Source organism: Sorex fumeus, unplaced genomic scaffold (assembly GCF_029834395.1).
Source record: "Sorex fumeus unplaced genomic scaffold, SorFum_2.1 ptg000033l, whole genome shotgun sequence".
Classification (NCBI taxonomy): Eukaryota; Metazoa; Chordata; class Mammalia; order Eulipotyphla; family Soricidae; genus Sorex; species Sorex fumeus.
Window position 1 is genome coordinate 10,598,996 of NW_026606090.1, and position 13,977 is coordinate 10,612,972.

General features: G+C 51.4%; 1 pseudogene; it reads left to right on the forward strand.

The window, feature by feature from the left end:
• LOC130025979 (caspase-6-like) overlaps positions 1 to 7,375 on the forward strand; it is a 34,805-nt pseudogene extending 27,430 nt beyond the window's left edge.
• The last annotated feature ends 6,602 nt before the right edge of the window (positions 7,376 to 13,977 follow it).

Sequence of the window (13,977 nt, forward strand, 5' to 3'; positions counted from 1 at the left end):
TTACAAGCGGCCAACATGGCCGACCCGAGTTCGATTCCTCCGCCCCTCTCGGAGAGCCCGGCAAGCTACCGAGAGTATTCGATATGCCAGACACAGTAACAACAAAGTCTCCAATGGAGACGTTACTGGGCCCGCTCGAGCAAATCGATGATCAACGGGAGGGCCTTTTACCTTTACCTTACTTTGGACAACCTGGCAGGTTACCGAATGTTACCTGCCCTCACAGCAGAGTCTGGCAAACTCCTCGTGGTGTACCCAATATGCCAAATACCAGTAACAATGATGGGTCTAATTCTCCTAACCCTGAAAGACCCTTGAATATGGCACTTTTTAAAAAATCTCAGGGCTAGGATGAAGGAGACGTTACTGGGGCCTGCATGAGGCAATCGATGAACAACAGGATGGTCGTGATCGTGATCGTGGAGTTCCCCCCATCACCTGGATGTGTGTGCCCCTAAGAAAACAGAAAAAAAGCAGGCTTGTGCGCTGGGGAGGATTCTGGCCTGTGCCAGCACGTGCACAGTCTAATGCATTGTCAGAAAAGTGCCTGCACCTCGAGGGTGGCACTTAAGACATGAGAAACCCTTAGGAGATTGGTTTGTGGTGAGCAGGTAAAACCCAGCGTCCTATTGGGTGTCTGTTTCTCCCGAGGGAAAAGTCAGTTAGTTTGGTCTGGTTTTAGGGGCCACCCAGCTGTGCTGAGGTCTTCCTGCTGAGCTGGGGGGGGGTGTACTCTGAGCAGCCAGGGAGGTGAGCCCCGCCACTGTGCTATGGTTCCTATCTGGAAGGTTAGTTTGTGTGTCCTGTAAGTGGGCATCCATACCTCGGATCAGCCTGGCTGTGGGATGACTTTGAACGGGCCCTAACCTCCCTTCCTGTTGTTCCCCACATTCCCTGCTTCGCCTCCATGCTCACTAAAAAGCTGTGCTTCCTTCGAAAGTCCTGCAACCTCATTTTTACGTGTCTGTCTGTAGAATGATCCTTCATATCTTACATTTTATGAGGGCCAAACATATGGTACAGCAGCTTAATTCATGGTGATATTTTTTTTTTTGGCTAAGATTGACGAACATTTATAATGCTTGATTTTTATTGTAAGTCACAAGATTACAATCCCCATTTTATAAAATGTTTTATAAATGCTTATAACTTTGAAAAACAGTTTGGAGATTGTATTTTCCCTTATCCCTTCTTGTTTTGATTCATTTCTCTCACTGCCCAGCTGTGAAGCTGATGAATGCCATTTCAGTGGAACAGGTAACTTAGCGGGGGTACTTGGAACCCTGTGGAAACTCTCCCCCTTTTCCCCGTTTTTTAAGGCTTTAAGCAAGAGTCAAATGGCCACCATGATCGACACTTTACAAATACATGATGAACAGCACATGATGAAATAGACACCTTCTACGGGAGGTAAGACACATTCTTTCCCGATTTCCTGCCCTTGGCAGCTGGATGCATGTCAGCTGTGAGTATTGGGGCCAGCGCAGGGCAGCACGGCTGGTGCGGCTGTCTCCGCACTGCCCCCACTTGGAAAGGACTTGAGTTCAGATTCGAGTAATAGGCGGTGCTTTGGAGATGGGGAAAAGACAGGTGTGCAGAGGGTGGCGGTGGGGGTCAGGAGTCCAGCACTGGCTCCGTCGGCCTGATCTGAGGCTGGACCAGAGGCTCCCAAACTTTCGTGGTCTGTGCCACACTTTGTGGGCCTGGGGAGACCCTCACTCCTGCCTGGAACTCTGCCTTCCTAAGTGAATGCATTGGGACGCCTGGGAGAGGTTGTCCCTGCTTCGGGAAGTTCCTTAAGGACCAAGTGACGGTTTTAAGTGCTCACAGCGAAGTGATAGATCCAGAAGAAAAGTACAAAATGAACCACACGAGGCAAGAAATCCCTTTTATCTTCAACCACGAGAAATTCCACTGGTACCTGGGTCTGAAAAACCAAGAGGGCACCTGCTCAGACCAGTAAATCACCGTGGCAAGTACTGTGTCTGGGTGCCTGTTGGGCGTGGCTCCCATATGGCAGTCAGGAGGCTGGGAGCTCAGACACCAGCTAGGGCAATTTCCCTGTACCTGGGTGGCTCCGGCGTCCTGCGGGTCCCCCAGCATCCCTGAGCATTCAACGGGGTGTCCTGGCACTGAGACCTGAGCCCTGCTGGTCAAGACTCAGTGGCGGGGCCCCCAGACACCGTGAGGGGCAGGGAGGTGCCTTACCCACATCTGATGAATGATCATGTTTGGTATTAAGCACTGAATGTTTGGGGTTTTTTGGGGGGAGCTTGTGGCATACCTGGTGGGTCTCCTTGTTCTGCACACAGGAATCACCACTGGCGGTGTGTGGGGGACTCTGTGGGGGTAATCGGGACTGAACTCAAGTTGGCCGTGTGCTAGCCACTTGGCTGTCATACTGACTCTAAGCAGTACATGGATTTTGTACCAGCGGGAGTTCCCCCCTACCCCCTGGCTAGGTGTGCCCCTAAGAAAACAGAAACAAAACAAGCGAGTGCTCCGGGGGAGGATTCTAGCCTGTGCCAGCACGTGCACAGTCTAACACGTTGTCAGAAATGTGTCTGCACCGTGAGGGCGGCAGTTAAACCAGGAGAAAGCCCCAGAAGGTTGGTTGGAGATGATCAGGGAAAACCCTCAGCATCCTGTTGGGTGTCTGTTTCTCCTGAGAGAAAAGTCAGTTTGTTTGGTCTGGTTTTGGGGGCCACCCAGCTTGTGCCCAGGCCTTCCTGATGGGTTCGGGGGCCCTATGGGTGCCCAGGGAGTTGAGTATCTGCTGATAATTATGGCTCCGACCTGAAGGGTCAGATTTTGTGTCCTGTAAGTGGGCATCTGTCCCTCTGGTCAGCCTATCTGTGGGACGACTTGGAGCGGCCCTAACCACCCCCCTCCTGTTGCTCCCCAGGCTTCTGGAACTAGATTTCAAGGTGAAATGCTACGATAACCTCAGAGCGGAAGAAGTACTGCGCAAAATGTATAATGGTAGGTGGACGCCTCGCAGTCGGGGGGCGTGAGCCAGGCCTGGATGCTTGGAAAAATGGGTCCTGACAGTCGGTGTCTGTCACCAGCTTACCCAGGGCCCAGTCAGCATGCTTTTCTTCCATGTCAGAAACCTTGCAAAGCCTCTTGCCCCAGGGCTGACTAAGGTCCAGCACATGCCCAGCTGGCTGGCTACTCTGGACGATCATGCTGAGGCGACTACATGACCATAGGTCAGGAGGACTTGAACTGACCACATCCCAGTGCCTCCAGCTCTGTGGGGCACTTTGGAGCCACACCCTCATTCCCGTGTCACAGTGGAGTCACTGAACAGACCAGACTCAGCACTGCAGCAGGACACAGGCTGGCCAAGCAGTGGCCACGGGCCGGCCAGCTGCCTGCATTCCTGCCCGTGGGCTCTTGGGATTCTGACATCATGCGGCTCCCTTCAGATCTGTGTCTCTTCCCTTGAATGCCTTTATTGGTCCGTGGAGACAGCTATGCTCCCTGCCCTGATTTCTCACTTACCAGAGTTTACAAAATAAAAACAAAAAGGGTCTCTCCAGGGGGTATGGTGCTGCCAGCAGGTCAATCTGTACCTGTGAGGTGAGTGCATCAGCAGCCTCATGGTGCTTTCAGACTTCCAGATACCCCAAAATTGCTGCTGTGCCTTTGGCCAGACCTCAAAAACTTAGGGCAAAGTTTACCAAGAAAGCAAACAGCCAAAAGTTAGGTATGTGGGAAACACACCCACAAACCACCTCCGGCTCAGCTATATAATTAGAGGCATGGCCTCTCTTGTTCCTGATTGAACTGCTTAATGGTCATGATCCCAGAGATTCAGAAACAAATTTCGAAACCCAGCGGCTTGTGGCAGAAATGCATCCAGTCCCTGCAGTAGTTTACCGGTGCTGGGCCAACCCAGGTGGGAATAGGTTTCGTGCCTTGGCCTGTTTCCGGGCGGCCCAGTGGCCACCATCCTTCAGAAGCCACTGGACAGTCAGGTTTGGGCCCCCAGTGACGAGACACGCAGGGCCTCGCGGGATGTGGGGGGAGCCGGGCCTGTCCTCCCCACCCCAACGAGACCCCAAGTCATCGCCAATGAACGACCTCTCTGGCTCCTGATCAAGCTGCTTAATGGCCATGATCCCAGAGACTCAGAAACAAATCTCTAAACCCAGTGGCTTTTGGCAGAAATGTGTCCGGACCCCACAGTAGGTTACTGTTGCCAGGCCACCCCAGGGAGGAAAGGTTGTTGTCACTCCGCCTGCTCCCCCTTGGCGGCTCAGTGGCCATCATCCTCCAGAGGCCATTGAACAGTCAGGCTTGGGCCCGCAGTGACGAAACTTATTGGGCCTCACAGGATGCTGGGGAGGGGGGTTGGGCCTGTCCTCCCCATCCCAACAAGACCCCAAGTCATCGCCCACGAACAGCCTCTCTGGCGCCTGATCAAACTGCTTAACGGCCATGATCCTAGAGACTCAGAAACAAATCTTGAAACCCAGCGGCTTTTGGCAGAAATGCGACCAGACCCCACAGTAGGTTACTGTCGCTGGGCTACCTTAGGGGGAAAAGGGTGCTCTCCCTCCGCCTGCTTCCTCCTGGTGGCTCGGTGGCCGTCATCCTCCAGAGGTCATTGGACAGTCAGGCTTGGGCCTGCAGTGACGGAACTTGTTGGGCCTCATGGGATGGGGGTGGAGCTGGGCCTGTACTTCCCACCCCAACGAGACCCCAAGTCATCGCCCACGAACGGCCTCTCTGGCTCCTGATCAAGCTGCTCAACGGCCATGATCCCAGAGACTCAGGAGCAAATCTTGAAACCCTGTGGCTTTTGGCAGAAATCCCTCCAGATTTAAGTGTTAAAATTTCGGAATTTCAAAATCACATGGTCCTACTGCAGCCACACAACATCATATGTTATTCATAATCAGCAACAGAACACAAATTGTCTACTGTTGCCTTTTCAGCAGATCTGAGTGTTAGGGTAAAATCTCAACTAAAAATGGTGGGTCTGGTAACGAAATATTGAATGTGATCAAAGTAGAGAGAGTAATGTGGAAATCACCTGCCCCACAGGTAGGGGGAGGGTGTGGGATGGGGGTATACTGGGGTTTTTGGTGGTGGAGAATGGGCACTGGTGAAGGTACAGGTGTTTCATTGTATGACCGAGATTTAGACCCCGAAAGCTTTGTAACTGCTCTCACGGTGATTCAATAAATAAAATTATAAAAAATGAAAAAAAAAGTAAGGTGGAGTTCATGCACAATTCAATCAGCTAATCAGAGGCTGAATAAATAGCAGTACTCCTACATTTTTAAAAAAAAGGGGTCTCTCCAGAATGTTCTAATGTTCTAAGCAGCAAATGACAAAAAAAAGCTTTGATTGCCAAAATCACTGGGCACTTGAACAGAGCTCCCCCTATAAGTCCCCCTACATGAATCTTTTGTGTATTTTTTTCCACATGTAGACACGGCTGCTATAGTTTAATTTTTACTTCAGTGAAGATTAACCATATAGAAGTCACTTGAATGAATGTGATCTCTCATTATTGTATCGTCAGAGATATTTTTGGGACCTGAGGTATGATCACCATGATCCTTTTAGTTTTGATCTTTATTTTTTTAAATTAATTTATTTATTTATTGAATCACCGTGGGAAAGGTTACAAAGCTTTCAGGTTTAGGTCTCAGTCATGCAAATATCAAACACATTTCCCTTTACCAATACTTATTTTTTACCATGAAGAACCCCAATAAAACCCCACCCCCCACCCCTCCCAGTCCCTGTGGGGCAGATGAATTCTAGTTAACACTCTATCTGCTTTGATTAGATTCATAGTTTTGATCTTTATTCTGGGTTTTTTTTATTAGTTTGTTTTGGGCACAGTGCTTAGGGCTTACTCCTGTGTCTGTGCTCAGGATTCACTCGTGGAGGTTCTGGGGGAAGCCTGGGGCGGTGCCGACTGGATTTTTATGTAGAGCTAACGAGCACTTGCTTCTCTCTTAATGTTAGCATCAACCGCCAGCCACGTCGACTCCGTCTGCTTTTTCTGTGCTTTCCTGATCCATGGCGAAGGCAATCACGTTTACGCCTATGATGCTCAGGTGGAAATTGCCATGCTGATGGACTTTGTCAAGGGCAACAAGTGTCAGAGCTTGGTGGGCAAGCCCAAGATCTTCATCTATGCGTGTTTCTGCATGTTACTTCTTTCATCTGCTCTTCTCTAGTTACTTTTAGGGTGTTAATTCTTGCGTTAGTCCCTTTACATCTAAAGCAATCCACTGATAGGTAATATTGAGTTCCAGTTTTGCTTTATGACTGCCATGAGGTTCATTAAACAATTTTGAACTCATTTGAAAAACACAATTTTACTCCACACATTTTCCTCTTCAGGCCTTAGCTGCTGTAGTTTTACTATCCATCTTCATGACCAGCTCTACAAATGGCAAACGTACAGTTGAAGTTAATCATTACTACTGACACTCTCTGTTTCCCCAATTGAATTTAAGATTATTCTTTCCTGTAAAGCTGAATTCCCATGGCCTGCCTAGAAAATGCTCTTCAGAAAGTTTATCAGAATTGAAATGTGAGGATTCCTGATTGGAAGCATTTTAATTCTCAGTAGGCCAGCGTGGAGGGTTGCAGTCTGTTTATGGGATGTGCTGCTGTCAGAGTTCTCCAGGTTCTGAGGTTCCTACCCCTTTCTCCTTCCTTTGGAACCCCTCGGGTGCAAATGCTTCTGTGCCTGGGCATCAGTGGATTAAGCCAGACGTCGCCCCGTGTTTTGTTGTCTCCACAGCCTGATCGGTTCTTGGGTGGAGTCTCTGTAAGAGTTAGCATGCTGTGACCAGCAGTGTGGGGGTCAGTTTCAGATGGGAGCACTGCTGAAGTGGTGCATGTCCCAGACTCCTTAATAGCAGCTGATGGCAGGGCCCTCCTGGACGTGTCCCCACTCAAGACTCTCTGCTGTTTCCTGTGCCCCCACCTGAGGCAGGGGCCCCCCCTCCCGGCTCTCTGGTCCAGACGCAGCCGGCACCACCGTCTTGATTGAAACCACTTCTCCCCCCTGAGAACAGCCCCAGGATGTGGCTGACCATCTCCAAGGAACCCCGCGAGCTTTTCATCCCCTGACAATGACCCTGTGCTTTGCCTCTTCAGGGTATTTCTCGCACAGGAATACTGTACAAGGCTTGTGGTACATCCAGGATCTGTGTGAGGTGCTGGCGAGATATGGCACAAAACGGGAGTTCACAGAGCTGCTCGGGCTGGTCAATAGGATGGTGTGCCAGCGCCTAGTGCATGAAAGCCAGGACCCGAGCACCATCGGCAGAAGCAGATCCCCTGCTTTGCCTCCATCCTCACCAAGAAGTTGTGCCTCCTCCCCAAACCCCAGTGAGGGCTGTGGCTTCATTTTTATCTGTCTGTCTGCAGAATGATTCCTCAGTCATCTCTTATATACTATGAGGGCCAAACGTATGGCACAGCAGCTTAAATCACCGTAAAAGGGGTTTTTGGCTAAGATTGAAGAATATTTGTAATGTTAGATTTTTTTATAGTAAATCCCCATTTTATAAATTTTTTTTGTGAAAGCTTATGATTTTTGCCCCTCTCAGAGAGCCCGGCAAGCTACCGAGAGTAACTCAGCACCAGGCAAAGCCTGGCAAGTTCCCTGTGAGTATTGGATATGTAACACAGTAACAAGAAGTCTCACAACGGAGACGTTACTGGGCCCACTGGAGCAAATTGATGAAAGACAAGAGAACAGTGCTACAGTGCAGTGCTATGATTTTTGGAAACAGTTTGGAGTTTGTATTTTCTCTTATCCATTCATTCGTTCCAGTTGAGAATGGTAGCTGGGGTAGCTTTGCTCCGCTTTGACATGCTCCAGATTGCAGCGAGTCACGCTCAGGAGAGGGCGCCAGTAGAAGCAGCAGAATCCACTGATCGCTTTGCGATTCCTTTCCAGCCAAGAGTCACAACCCACACACCTCAAGTGAAACCAAGAAAACGCGTATTATGTAAATACTTAAGAATTATTATTAACAAACGGAGACCGACGGAGGAGTCCAGCAGACACCTTTCGGTGAGATCCTGAGCCTTTCCCGCCCACGGCTACTGCTTCTGCAGGCGCTGGAAGTGGCGTAGGTGGCTGAGGGCGTCCTTGGCCTGTGGAGAAAAGAGAGGAGCTGGTGATGCAGGGCTGTGAAGGGCTCAGGAGGGGCAAACGCTGCCTGGTCACCACGCAAACCTGGAGGAGTCTTTCTTGGGGCTCGTGCCCTCTGCTGCCCCCTCAGTGGAGGGTGCCTCACTGGCTAGTGTGTCAGTTGGAAGAACTTTCTCTCTGCGACATGCTGGGGGCCAGAGGGCCACATGGGATGCCAGGCTTTGAACCAGGGCCGGCTGTGTGTGAAGCAAATGCCCTGAATGCTGTACTATCGCTCTGGCCCCAAGATTTTAAAAAAGGAAACAAAAAACCTCAGTTCCAGCATTTTTTGTTTGTGAGTTGAAGGGCCGGGGGATTCCAGGGGCAGGTAACTGAAGGTGTAACGACCCCTGGCTCTTCTAGGTGCTGTGCATTGAAGTCTTGGTTTTTGAACCAAAAATTCAGGGTCAGAAATTGCTAAGGAAAATGTCCAGTCTGGTTCTGTGCTGCGTAGTCATCACCCAGACAGAGGGGATGTTGGTTGGGGTTGGCGGGCCTGTCTTCCCGCAGTCTAGCTCTGTGAACCCAGACAGGCTCCCCTGAGTGCCCCACAGGAGAGGCTGTGGTGGAGTCTCTCTTGAGGGGGAGAGAGACAAAGCTCTCCTATCTGCAGGCTAGAGGGAGTCGTTCTGGTAAGCCACAACTCCTGGGCTCGACATAGTGGCCGACACCCCGGGTCCCACCAGCCCAGTCCCCCCTTTTCCTGGTCTCCTGTGCTGCTTTTCCCTGGAAACCCGCGTTCGCTGAGATACAAGTTTCTCTTGGATACCTGGGAGGTGCCTGCGCTTGGCCAGCGCCCAGAGCCTAGTACCTTGGCGAGCTCTTCCTTCAGCTCATTGTAGCTCACCACATCGAAACACTGCCACTGCGAGCGCTTGTGGAAGAAGTGCAGGAACTGCGGCTCTGCAGGGCCGCGTATGTGTAGTTCTGAAGGGGAGAGACCGAGCCTCCAGAGCAGTCGAAGGGGAGAGGGACGAGCCTCCAGAGCAGGTGAAAGGAAGAGCAGGCCCCCCCCCCCCGCCCTGCCCACAGTCCCCCCACCTGCTCCACAACCCCCACCCCACCCTGCCCCACAGCACTCTCGCCCTGCCCAGCTCCACAGCCCCCCTAACCCACCCAAGCTCCACAGCCAGGCTGGACAGTGACACTGAGGGTGCGTGGGGAGGCCCAGATGTGATCGCTGGCACTGCCTGCCTGGTCCTAAACCAAAGGAAAGGCAGGCGGGTGTGCATTTAGTTCAAAGGATTCGGTTTTATGTGTGTGTGGGAAGAATCCTGCCTTATGGGCTGGAGCTCTAGCATAGCAGGGAGGGCGTTTGCCTTTCATGCAGCCGACAACCGAGTTCGATCCCCGGCATCACATGGTTCCCTGAGCACCTCCAGGAGTGAGACCTGAGTGCAGAGCCAGGGGGAACACCTGTGCATGGCAGGGTGTGACCCAAAAATAAAAAAAGAAGAAAAAAACAAGAAATCCTACATTAAACAGAGCTCTTTAGGTCAGTTCATGAGGCTCCTGGGAACAAACCCTAACCAGCCCAGATGGTGTGCTGTGGGTGACATCTCAGGACCCCCGCATGCTCTCCCGCGCTGTGGTACCCTCCCCCAGACTCCTGGACACCCACACACGCTCCCTGACAGCCACCCCAGAACAGCAGCATTGCCCTGTGTCTCCCAGCGCTCAGGGGGAGCCTGGACCACACATGTTGCTCCAGGAAACAGAACGCAGACACCCGAGAGAGCGGACTTTACACCGCACGCTGATACAGACAATCCTTGAGGATGCAGCGTGAGGGCAGAGGATCACAGGAAAACTTGGGTTTTTTTATTCCCCAGGGGTTCCTCCTGGCTCTGCACTCAGGATTCACTCCTGGTGGTACTCGGGGGGCTCTACGGGATGCCGGGGATCGAACTTGGGTCGGCTGCGTGCCAGGCAAATGCCCACCCCAATGTGTCACCCCTTCAGTCCCAGAAACTCAATTTGGAAAGAACCAAGGAGCAGCCTCTAAAAAGGGGTGGGATGAAATGTGGCTCCCCACTCCCGCAGCACTGCCCCCAGCATTTGAGCATCTGAGTTGTCAGGAGGGTTGGGGCGTGGCAAGCCCAGATGCGACCCCCATCCCCACCTGGGTCCTGGGCTCTAGCAGGGAGAGACCCCTCACCGGCTCCAGGGGCTGCAGCTGGCGCGTGGCCGATCCTATCCACCAGGTGGCGCTCTCTTCTCTTCTGCAGTCCATCCATGTGCAGGGCCCTGTACAGCTGGTGCACCAGGTGCAACAGGCATTTGAGGTGGTCCAGATCAGCGTTCTGCCCACCACCCCCGCCTGCCAAGAGAGACAAGCCACCTACACTGCGGGATCGGCGACACTGCTTGGGGGATGCGAGAGACAGCATTTGGAAGGGCTGGAGTCGCCTCGGGGCACCTGTCCATCAGCTGTTGGTGCCCAGACGAGGCCAGGCCAGAGGCAGTGCCACGTCCAGTGATGAAAGACCACCAGACCAGCCCCTGGGACCAGCGCCTGGGAGTCACGCAGAAAGAAGGGCCCCGTGGCCATGTGGCATGGCCAGTGACCAGTGTCACCGTCCACGTTTAATGGGCTGACAGGAGAGGACATTCTCTCTGGTTTGGGAGCTATCCGTCCCTGTAACATGTGCCCAGCGGGGCTTTGCATTTTCCCTGGGCCCTGCATGTGCAAAGCTAAATCTGCTGACGCTTCACGGAAGGAAGTGGGTTCAAACACGTGGTCGGGCCCTAACCCATGGCTTCCTGAGGCCCATCTCTGCCATGCCAGTAGGTACCGCCAGCATCTTCCTTCCTGCCACACTCTTGCTGCTCACTCAGCCCAAAGTGGCACTGGCCCCCCGAACAAGATACGTTTCCCCTCAGAGATGGGTTTCCTGTGGCCGGAGCAACAGAACAGCAGGTAGAGCGTTTGCCTTGCACGCAGCCGACCTGGTTCAATCCCCGGCATCCTGAGAAGGATCCCTGAGCCTGCCGGCAGCAAACCCCTGCCGGGTGTGGCTCCAAAAGAAAGATCACCACCCCCGTGGTGATGAAAAAGGTATTCTGAGCTAAACGAATATGAAGACACCACTTACCCAAATTGGTGAGATACAGCTCTAAAGCAGGGCTCTGAGGGATGTTTAGAGCATTGGATAGATGAGAAAGAAATACGGAAAATAAGTTCATTTCTATTGTAGGAAATTTAGAAGAATGGCAAATTGAATCCAAGGCAGGCTGAAGAATAAATATACCACACGAAGAAACTGAGGACAGCAAATCAATGAAGAAAACAAAACTGAGAACTGTTTCTTTGGGAAAAAGCACACACACAGGAGATTGATAGATTTGGGCTGGGAGAGTGCACAAAGGTCTGGAGCCTAGGCTGGGCGAGCAGGAAGCCTGAGCTCAAGCCCTGGCTCTGCGTGGTCCCTTAAGCACCATGTACGGAACAGCCCGAAAGCCCTATATGGTCCCCTGATCACTGTGCCAGGAGCAGCCCTGGCATCCAACAGACATAGCTCATGGCAATTAGCCACCTGTCTGGGTCTCAGGGACCCAGGTCACCACCACCTATTCTCGGCCAGCCAGACTGTCCATTCAATGCAAGGGCCAGAGGTGTCTGTCCGGGAACCCTAAGTCACGACTGTGATGCTTGGGTACCACTGGTGCTGGGGGCTCAGTCCCTTAACCCTTGCCTAGTTCTCTAGCCTTGTGGGATCTATCTTTGCACAACAGAAACCAGGGCTGGAGCGAGTAAGCAGGGGTGAGACCCTTGGCCCCGGTTAGATCCCCAGCCCCACAGAGGGTCACCTAGCATGGCCAAGGGTCACTCCTGACAACCATGGTTTGCGGTCTCCAAACAAAAACCAACCTTAAATCCACAACTATTGACCACAGAGCCCAGTACCACACGGAGTCTCTGGCGGATCGCTGTTGGCTTTCTAAGATGATAAGAATAAGAATTCTCCGCCATCTTGCCCAGAAGCGAGGGGGGTAATCCGCCACTCCTGAGGGCCAACATCACCCAGGACCATGGCAGACAATGGCAGGAGATACTGCAGGAATAGTCCAGACCACTGATGCGAAATGCGACAGAGCATTCACCGTGAAACCCAATAACCAACAGAAGAGTCACAGCGTGCCACTGCAAGGCACCGCTGCAACGCTTGGAAAGCACCATGACCCCATCAACGGGCTGTAGCAGTTTCCCAGGCAGGTGTAGCCGACTGACCAGGGACAGCATTGACCTCGGGTGCAACTGAGGGGAATTTTATTTGTTCATTTAAGATAAATTTCTTGTGAGGGGGTGAGTATATCTATCTATTTATCTATCTGTTGCTTTTTTGGGTCACCCAGCGATGCACAGGGTTTACTCCTGACTCTTCACTCAGGAATTACTCCTGGTGGTGCTCGGGGCACGATATGGGATGCTGGGAATCAAACTCGGGTCGGCTGCATGCAATTAAATTCCCTACCCGCTGTGCTATCGCTCCAGCCCCTGAGTATTATTATTTTTAAAAGATAAATAAATCAGGGAGCCTCACACTTATTGATAAAAAGACTCACTTCTCAGTCTTCTGCACAGGTAAGGAGAGGCACTTGCTCAACTGAGCGCTCACTCCTGCTGAAAACTCAGCAACCGCCCAGGACTGCCTCCATCTTTCATTCTGGTATTTTAGGGGGTTACCCCTGGTGATGCACGGGGGACCATCGGGTGGTGGGCATCAAGCATGGGATGGGATATGCAAGGCAGACGCCCTCCCCACTGTACTATCGCTCCAGCCTGACTTTTATATATTTTTTGGCCTCTCATTTTTTTTCTTTTCTTTTCTTTTTTTTTTTTTAATTTTTATTAGTGAGACACCATGAGGTACAGTTGTAGACTTACAAATTTTTGTGCTTGGGTTTCAATTATTCAATGATCAAATACCCATCCCTCAATCAGTGCCCATTTCCCACCACCACGGATCCCAGTATCCCTCCCACCCCCCATCCCCCCATTTCTCCCGCCTCTGTGGCAGGGCATTCCCTTTTGTTCTCTCTCTCCTATTGGGTGTTGTGGTTTGCAAATGAGGCAATGAGTAGCAATCATTTGTGGTCTATAGTCTTCTTTCAGCATGCTTCTCCCATTCTTGGAGGATCCTCCCAACACCCTTTATTTGGTGCTCCTTTCTCTATCTGAGCTCCTTTTCCCCTAGAATGTGTGGTTGGCCTCCAAGCCATGGAGCAAAACTCCTGGTACTAATCTCGGCCATTCTTGGGTGTTAGTCTCCTATTTTGTTACTTTCTGTTCCCCAGAGGAAAGCAATCTTGCAATCTTTCCATGTCTATCCCTCTCTTTCTGACTCATTTTGCTTAGAATGATACTTTCCATGTAGTCCACTTGTATGTCAAATTCATGACTTCATCTTTTCTAACAGCTACATAGTACTCCATTGTGTAGATGTACCAAAGTTTCTTTTCCAGATTCTGGCTATTGTAAAGAGTGCTGCAATGAGCAAACAAGTGCAGATGTCACTTCGACTATACTTTTTTGCCACTCTCAGATATATTCCCAGGAGTGGTATTGCTGGGTCAAATGAGAGCTCAATTTCTAATTTTTTGAGAAACGTCCATACTGTTTTCCAAAAGGACTGAACTAGTCGGCATTCCCACCAGCAGTGAAGGAGGGTCCCTTTCTCGCCACATCCGCGCCAGCACTGATTGCTTTTGTTCTTGTGGATGTGAGCCAGTCTCTGTGGTGTGAAGTGATATCTCATTGTGGTTTAGATCTGCATCTCCCTGATGATTTATGA